General features: G+C 36.5%; 1 pseudogene; it reads left to right on the forward strand.

The window, feature by feature from the left end:
• Nucleotides 1–442: 442 nt before the first annotated feature.
• LOC110719730 lies at nt 443–3934 on the forward strand (annotated as a pseudogene).
• Nucleotides 3935–9184: the final 5250 nt, after the last annotated feature.

Below are 9184 nucleotides of genomic sequence, written 5' to 3' on the forward strand. Positions count from 1 at the left end.
TTTCTGGGTTTTATGTTAGGAGTTGTTATTCGTCGCCCGCATTTCTCCACATAATGCCCACAAGTTTTAGTTTTTTTTGACATTTTTGCCCTTTTCATAATTTTCACCCAAAACGCAATTTTACATCCTAGAAAATATTCAGCTCGCGTGAATTATTATACACCAAAAATATTTTATATTACATGAAACAAATTATACAAACTCATTTACGTAAGATAAATTAACAAATTACGTGAGATTAAGATAAATTAACAAATTACTTGAGATTATAATATTTTAATCTCACGTAATTTGTTAATTTATCTTATGTAAATGATTTTGTATAATTTGTTTCATGTAATATAAAATATTTTTAATAATGAATGTAGACCTTATAATATGTTTATTGTTGATTGTTTGTTGTTAAGATTTATTTAATAATGAATCTGTTTACCTAGGATTCATGGCACGTGTTTATAACATATTGTTTGGAAGACAACCGATTAAAACGGATGTGAACCTGAGAAGAAATTGTTTCGTGTTAACTGAAGAAGATTTTCTAGCATTCAAGAATGTATTAATTCCACGAGACCAAGAGCTTTTTGATGATCCCAACTACCAATATCCTTTCGTTGTTGAAGATTTTCCGTTTAGCTCAATGTTGCGGTCATTAAATTGTAAGATATTAGAACCTGGTGAAGGAGTCTGTTTTGCTGGCAACTGGGGTAGATTTGTTATGGAGAGGAGCCTAAAAAAGGGTAGTTGGTTGTTCTTTGCGTGGAACCAAGAGCTTTACCGCATGAGGGTTAACTTTGTATCTCCTAACAAAGAACCTAATGAAGAAGAACAAATTTTGTTTGATGCATTGGATGATATAGTTGAGGATTCTGTTGTTGGGCACACTAGGGGCACCACTGACCCTGGGGGCGCTGGTCTTGAGGGCACCATGGGGGCACTTCTGTGGGAGTTCAGCACCAGGTTTTTCTTATGACTCAATGTAACATGCATACATGTCTTATGTTTTCTACTGGCTTGTCTAAGTCATTCATGTATAGATGTTCTACTCTTCTTATGCTTTCACTGGCTTGTCTAAGTCATTCATGTTGTAAACTACTAAGTACAAGGGATTTGTCCAAAAAAGTTGTAAGTTGAATTTTGAAAAATTCACCAGATATAGCTTGTCAAATAAAGTATAAAGGTCTTTCTCCATGATTATTGGGTTGCTTGTAATAAAATCCATATCATAATCAGTAGCTCCAAGAGTGAGTGGAACATCTGAATATTTTTTTATTGAGGCAAAGTTAATATCAACATAAAGGGAAAAGGAAAGGTTTATAAATATTTGATTGATCAATCCATCAAAGTTTTAATTTGAGCAATCACATTCTTGTCCATTAAATGAGTCAACTTAGGATCATACTTTATTCAAATAATTGATAATGGATGGGCATGCTGGAAATTTGGACTTCCCCTTCTTTTAAACTTAACTAAAGCAAATATACTGCGGTGGAAGTAGATATTAGCTGTTTTAATTTTCCCATGTTTCGCTGACACAATTTGAAGAACCCTTAAGATTTGGAAAACGATATAGAATTTGGCTTGGTGATGTTACATTTTTAGTAATCTTGCCTATATCATCCATGGTTGTGATGGCTTGCCTTTTACTTGGTTGTTTCTAAGACTATCAAATTTGAAAAGTCAACCAAGATGCACTTTTGTAAGATTGCTCTCCAAGATTATACTGCACATGGAACCTTTTAAATAGATCCTTGCACATTGCACTTGACAAGATCATAATAGGGACTCGAAAATGTAGGTAACTAGGTACGTCCCTCTTGCATCATTGCATGGATGCCTATGGGCTATGGCTATGTGTTAATAATCGACAAATCTCCTTCGAACTACTGTCACTAACATCAGTAAATGTTTTGTTACTCTAAACTACGCAACATTTAATTTAAAGAACTCACTAACTTCATTGCATATATATCCAGCATTTGCTTTGATATTCTTGAGTTGATTTGTGAAGAATAGCATGTGTTGATTTTTGTGTTTCAACTGGAAATGTTTGCAGGTTTGTGTGAGGGACTTTGTTCCTATTGCACTAGCTTGTCTAATGAAAGAACCTCCAGAGGCTGATATTGTGAAAAATTTCTTGTTGAAAACTCTCCATCTTCGAGGTCGTGAAAAGAAGATAGATAAATTCACTCTTGAAGAAGGTGTGATACCTGCGAGCTTCAAGGTTCAGATGGATGAGAAATGTGAGCATGTGAAGGAAATTCTGATAGCTGATTATGGTGGCTCTGCAATTGGAAGAGTGGTGCCTATGGATTCTGGGTTCGGTTGGATTACTTTGCTGAAATCGTATGTCAAACGCACAAGAGACCACTCTCTGGCAGACATGCCTGAAATGCAGCAGGGCATAAAATTGATCCTCAACTTGTGCCTCTCTGATGGTGTTTACACTTCCCCATCACTTCTCTGTGCAGATGCATGCTGTGTGATTGACAGAAGGATGGTAAGTTTCTTGTTCACCCTCTCCTTTCTTCTCGTATCAAATAAAGTTGCACTTGTACCTGAATTTGAATTCGATCATCATACCAAATGCTAAATAAGTGATGGTCTTTAGCTAGCATATTGAAACAGCAAAAGACTATGCTACTATTGTTTTAGATCAAATCATTACTTCCATAACATAAGAACATAGACATTCTTTTGACTTAAAACTACAAATGAATCTCCATATAGTCATTAGACTGAAGAAAAGTAGCTGTGAGCAACTGCTTTTTCAATTCTAGCTCTGTCAACATGTCTGCTCCTTCCTAATTTCATCCATATTTATTGATTCGGCAGGACATCTATGGGTATCCCATTGAATTCAGGCTCATTTCTCTTTTGCACTAAGAAGTGCTAAATTCATGTTGAAAGATGGGCCTGACAACAAAGAAGTGCTGGACAAGATCATTTCAAAGATCAAAGGTCTTTGTTACCATACTCGGACCTATTACTGGCTTGATTTTACCCAACTGAATAACGTATACCGCTATAAAACAGAAGAGTACTCTCACACTGCTTTAAACAAGTTCAATGTAAGCCCAGAATCAATACCTGATTGGCTGTTCGAGTTCATGCCCTTACGAGGTGGTTATTTCATCGGCAATGTCAGCCCAGCTTGTATGGATTTCAGATGGTTCTTACTTGGTAACTGCATTGCCATCTTAAGCAGTCTTTTGACACCACAACAAGCATCAGAAATAATGGACTTGATTGAGGAGTGGTGGGATGAGATAATTGAAGAGATGCCCTTGAAGATCACTTCTCCAGCTCTAGAGAGTGATGAATGGAAAACTATTACTGGGTATGAATCTAAGAACACTTGGTGGAGTTACCACAATGGTGGATTTTGGCCCGGTGAGTTTCCTGATGCAAAATATTATGGACGTAATACTTGCTCCAAAATTTATCTATTTAGTGTATTTGTTGCCATAATTTACCTTGATTAAGCTTTTAGAATATGATTATATCTTGATCCTAGACTACAACTTTACTTCATATAGCTGATAATCTTTTTGAAATGCTGATCTGACTACAACATTGTAAATAGTAATCAACATTATCTTTTGGGTGCATTTCTCATGCCTAAGACAGAAAAGTATAATCTTATGAGATATTGATCAGATTTTGCTCAACTATTGCAGTTCTGCTGTGGCTGCTAGGAGCTGCATGCTTTAAGACTAGGAGGCCTCAGATGGCCAGAAATGCAATAGACTTGGTGGAGAAACGCCTTTGCAAAGATGGGTGGTCAGAGTACGACTCTTTTTTTGCCTCAGCTATTTTGGCAGGAGTTGGAGGATCAAAGTCTATGGCAGTAGATCGTTTTTCAGACAGCACTGCCCACTCAAGAAGCGTTTTTTTTATTAGATACATTATGAAGATCATTAGTGGTAGTTTGTGATGCTATCCTAATGGAAAGCTCTCTTGGAAGTGGATGTGATTGAATACGAGATGGTGATTGCAGATTCACATTGAAAATAGTGTGAATATCTGGTACACTTTCAACTGTTTCATTAGAGGAAAGTGTAAATTGGAGAGAATATTGTAAATCCATAATCCCTTTGCCTTTGTCTTTATGATTCAATTCAGGAGTATTTTCACCTTTGATGCCATCCTCCATAGCAATTTCCTTGTTACCTGATTTAGCAACAGGGACAAAAAGCTGAGATTCTGCACTTATTAACGTCTGATTCTTTAACTTCAATAGTTGCTAAGAACACTGATCTTTTTCGTACTATTTCTGCAGTATTAGTTTCAGTATCGATAGATTTGAGTGACCACTCGAGAAAATTCATGGTAGCCAATGATCTAGCAGGACCTAGTTTCATCAAAACAGGTTATGTTCTAAGTCGTTCTTGTATAACCCGAAACTCAGCTTCATCTCCCTGAAGATAATAATAAAAAAAAAAAAATAGATTCGCAGTTATTTGCTATACGCTCTTTAACTATAATAACAGAGGCTAAGGCCTTGTTTGGTTTACCTTATTTTTACTGATCTGATCTGGTCTGGCCTGATCTGATCTGATTGTCTGATTTGACCAAACTTTGACCTTAAGTGTACGATAATATATAAGGAAAAAATATATCAAGTGGAATCTTGTTAGATTCGTAATAATGTGTAGTTTATTAATATGTAATTTTCATAATTTTTTCATTACGAAATTAAGAATATTTAGCGATAAAAAACCGCACATAAAACGATATTCTGATTTGAACTTATTTTTTCTGATCTGAACTTATTTTTTTTGAAATAAGTAAAAATAAGTTGAACTAAACAAGGCCTAAATTTCTTACTGTTTGTTATTAATATTTTGGAAACACTGAACAAAAAACATTTCATCATGATGTGAAAATAATTGAACGCTGACACTTGTAACTAATTAATTGATTGTAGGACATGGATCAAAAGCAATAATAGAAAATTAAACTTACAGATTCTTTCATAGCTCTAATTTCAATTGCTGCTTTTCTAAATAATTTTTCAGTGTCGCCGTTTACCATAATTTTAATATTATATAACAAATCAAATCTAACAAATAACTTAACTTTTTTTTTTTCCCTTCAGTTCTGCAATGGTCTTTACTTGTTGGAGCTTTAGTGGGATAGCGAAGTTCTAGAACTCTGGCCTGTCTGTCATGCAGCATTTGTTCATGCATAACAGCCCTACAACAAATATTATTTATTAAAGAAAAATTAATTGCACTACTAGAAAACAGGCAAATTTCGACGGACTGGTTCGGACGGACACAAAATTTTGTCGGAAAAAGCAAAATTTTCGACAGATTTATGTTCCGTCGGAATTTTCCGACGAATTTGACAAATCCGTCGGCAAATTCCAACGGAATTTTACTCCGTCGGAATATATGTGCTTTCCGACGGAAATATTGTCTGTCGGAATCCGTCAAAATTTAATTAAAAAAAATCTTTTAAAACCCTAAGATTTGGACCTTATTTCTTCTCTTTCCCTCTCCGCCTCTTTCCTTCTCTTTCTTTCTCCTTTTTCCCCTTTCTCTTTCTCTCTCCTCTCCTCTTTCCCTCACCGCCTTTTCCCTTCTCTTTCTCTCTCCTTTTTCCCCTTTCTCTTTCCTCACAGCCTCTTCTCTTTCCCCTTTCTCTTTCTCTCTCGTCTTCTCTTTCCCCTCTCTACTCTCAACAAGTTTGTAGATCAGGTTTTTCGGATTTTTGGAGATCAGGTTTTTCGGATTTTTGGACTATGTAATGTATAAACTATTTTTTTTTCGATTTTTTTGGTTTTTGTTTCGATTTGGTTTTTACGATTTGGGTGTTTTGGATTTTTTTTCGTTTTTTTTCGATTTGGTTTGTTGTGGTGGTGGTGGGAAGGAGTTGGTAGATTTGGGTTGTGGGGGTGGCGAGGTGGAGATATAGGTTAGGTGGCGAGGTGAATTTGGGCTAGGTGGCGAGGTGAATCTGGGTGATTTAGGTTAGTTTTGGTTAGGGTTCGGTGGTTGTGGTTGGTGAATCTGGGCTAGGTGGCTGGTTTGGCTGATTTGGGTTAGTTTTCGGTTAAGGTTCGGTGGTGGTGATACGCCGTGCCGGTGGTGGAATGGCGTTTTTTTTTTTAATTTCTAAAAATCAGTTTCCGACAGAAATTCCGTTGGAATTTTCCGGCAAAACAGTATTCGTCGGAAATTTCTGACGGATTTTTCCAATGCCAGAATTTCTCTTCCGACGGAATTTCCGCCGGAAAAGTGTTTCCGATGGAATTTCTGTCGGAAAAGGTCATTTTTCCTACGAACGATTTTTCGACAACCAGTTCCGACGGAATTTTTTCGTTGAAAATGACCTGTTTTCTAGTAGTGTTGGACAACATGCACAATTATATATGTTTTTTGCAAAGCTATTGTTTTTCCTTCATCATCTTATTTTTTAATTAATCAGACCATTTTTGTACTTTTTTTTTGTCCTTGTACAAAAAAATATAGAAAGAAAATGAGTGTCGATTGTCCCTTGGGAGGAAGTAGGAGAAAAATTACCCAAAAAAGTAATGCCGTAATTAATTTAAAATGGATGAAACAAAAAAAAAAAAAATTTGGAATGAAAAGGGCTGGATGAGGTCAACTATATTGAAAATTTTCCAAGTCAGAAGAAGATATGCCATTATTTCAGTAATTACCACATTAGCTTAGTACTAACAGACAACAAATAGTACTAACAGTATATACATTAAATTCACAACTTACCATTCACGTAAAACTTTCGCTCTATCTCCTTTTGGATTATGGATAATCCTAGTAGACATGCTCGTTGAAAGTGCAAATGCTGTTGGAAAATGCACAGTGTGTTTATTACTACTTAATAAGTTTCTTTATATATACAAAATCTATAGCAAAATTTAATAAACAGCATTCTCTATAGGTTTATACCTTTCTTTAGATTCAACCAAAGTGCTGTAGAACCAACAACTTCAAACTTTTCAACCCATGTATTCAGAGCATCACAAGCAGAACCCGGCAAGTCATTCCATGCGGAAATTGTTATAGGCTGATCATTCCTGATACATTAACTCAAATTATGGTAAGTTTTCTGAATAGGAAATACCTAGTTGTATAAAAGATTCTATACAGATTCATATTCTTACGTCTGAACTGTAACAACTATCTCTCTGACATAGCATTGGTAATTAGAAGAAAAATCAACTGCACGTGCAGCATCCTCGAAAAACAACACTACTCCAAAAATATATGTTAGAATGCATTATATAAATTAGATTCTAAAAATCATTCAAAAAATTATAATCCATATTTTTTGTCCATTTTGATCTTACATATTGATTATACAGCTGGCTAAAAATCTGTATTCCGTACAATGATTTAAACAGTATATCCTTTAATATAAAAATACTCTACTTGTATAAAATAAAAAAATAAAAACTTATAAATGTAACAATTTTTTCACCACCCATGTCAACTCTTGGAATAGAAGCAATAGATTGAAACTTAGGCACCACGCAACCAGATTCAGGACATATAGGCTGAACAACTGTACGCAGGTTAAATTGCAGCTGAAGCGGTAAATGCTCATTAGCAGTCCGATATTGATCTTCAAGTGGTTTCACTATGGAATTGGAAATTTTGTATTCGTCGTTATACACAATTGCATCCTCATATGCCTCGATTCGATCGTTGAATAAAGTTGCACGTATCTGATTTCCTTTTATATATATATATATATATATATAGCCAAATGTTTTGGGTATTTTTGGTCCCTCGGGAGAGTTACAATACTGAGTATGTGCACCTGACTTCTGTACCTGCAAAACCACGAAACTCCGGTTGGGGAGTTCCGCCTCCTAAGATCAAGTTAGTATGATTCCGGATGAGTAAACGGGCGAAAAGTGAATGAGTTTTTCTCACTGATTCAGAGAGATTCCGCAATTAATATTGCTCAGGTTTCGAATATGTATTTTTTGAATCCCCAATAAATGAGGAGGATTCTTCTATTTATAGCAGATCTGCTCCCCCATTGGGGGTTCAGTGCCACGTGGCATCTTCTGATTGGATCTCCTTGGGCCTGTTGGAGGGTGACACGTGTAAGGCCCTCATTGGGGCACATGGAAAGGGTAATTTTTACCCTAATCATTTGCCCCTAGCCACGTGTCACCTATGACAGGTGTCAAACATTGAGGAGGCGACGGTTGATTTGCTTCCCGCCTCTCTCTTGGATTCGAATTTTGAAAAGTTGAGGCAGAAGGTGGCGATTCGCCTTCTGGGCTTGCCTATAAATAGAGACGAACCCCCTCTCTCCTCTTCACTTTACACATTTTGCAAAAAATTCTCTCGAGTGCTCTGATACCAGCTGCTTAATTGTGCACCCAGCTTCCTTGCTTGAACACATCCGGATACCGGTTGAGTGCTTCTTCAATCAACTCACTCAGGTACCGTCTGGCTCTAGATTTATTCTTGATTTGAGTAGAACTACATACAGGCGGTCTTAAATCGTCTGGGGCACCTTAAACCCTTTTTTCATGTCTTGCATTTGGTAGACCCACAGACGGTTTGGACCGTCTGGGGTATCTTCAAACCATGGTCTTAAAAAATAGACCCTCAGACGGTTATGGACTGTCTGAGGTATCTTCAAACAATGGACTTTCAAATAATGCATCCCATAGGCCCACAGACGGTGATATACCGCCTGTGGCATCTCTAATCAATTGTCTTCAAGGAGTTGCATTTAAAAGACCCACAGACGGTTACATGCCGTCTGGGGCATCTTCAGATAATAGTCTTTAATATCTTGCACTCAATAGCCCCTTAACCGGAAATATTCCGCCTGGGTCATCTTCAAACAATTACTTATCAAGGACTTGCATTTCATAGAGTTGGATCATGTGAAAACCAACCCTAAGCTGAAAACTAAAAATATGACATCTTAACCGTAGATTGTGATTTACCATTGACCCATCAAATCTTACGGTCGAGATTTTTTCCCCGAATTTTCATGCAAAAATTCTACAATTTCTCTCTCCTCCTTTTCTCTCCTAATTTCTGGGTTCCTCCTCTACCTTCTCTCTCCTACTTTCTCTCTCCTAATTTCTCGAGATTTTTGCCCCCAATTTCCTGAAGATCTTGAACTCTCCGAATCCAGAAATCTCCGATCTCTGGTTTGATATCATCTTCATCTTCTTACTCTA

The sequence above is a fragment of the Chenopodium quinoa genome, unplaced genomic scaffold (assembly GCF_001683475.1).
Source record: "Chenopodium quinoa cultivar QQ74 unplaced genomic scaffold, ASM168347v1, whole genome shotgun sequence".
Lineage (NCBI taxonomy): Eukaryota > Viridiplantae > Streptophyta > Magnoliopsida > Caryophyllales > Amaranthaceae > Chenopodium > Chenopodium quinoa.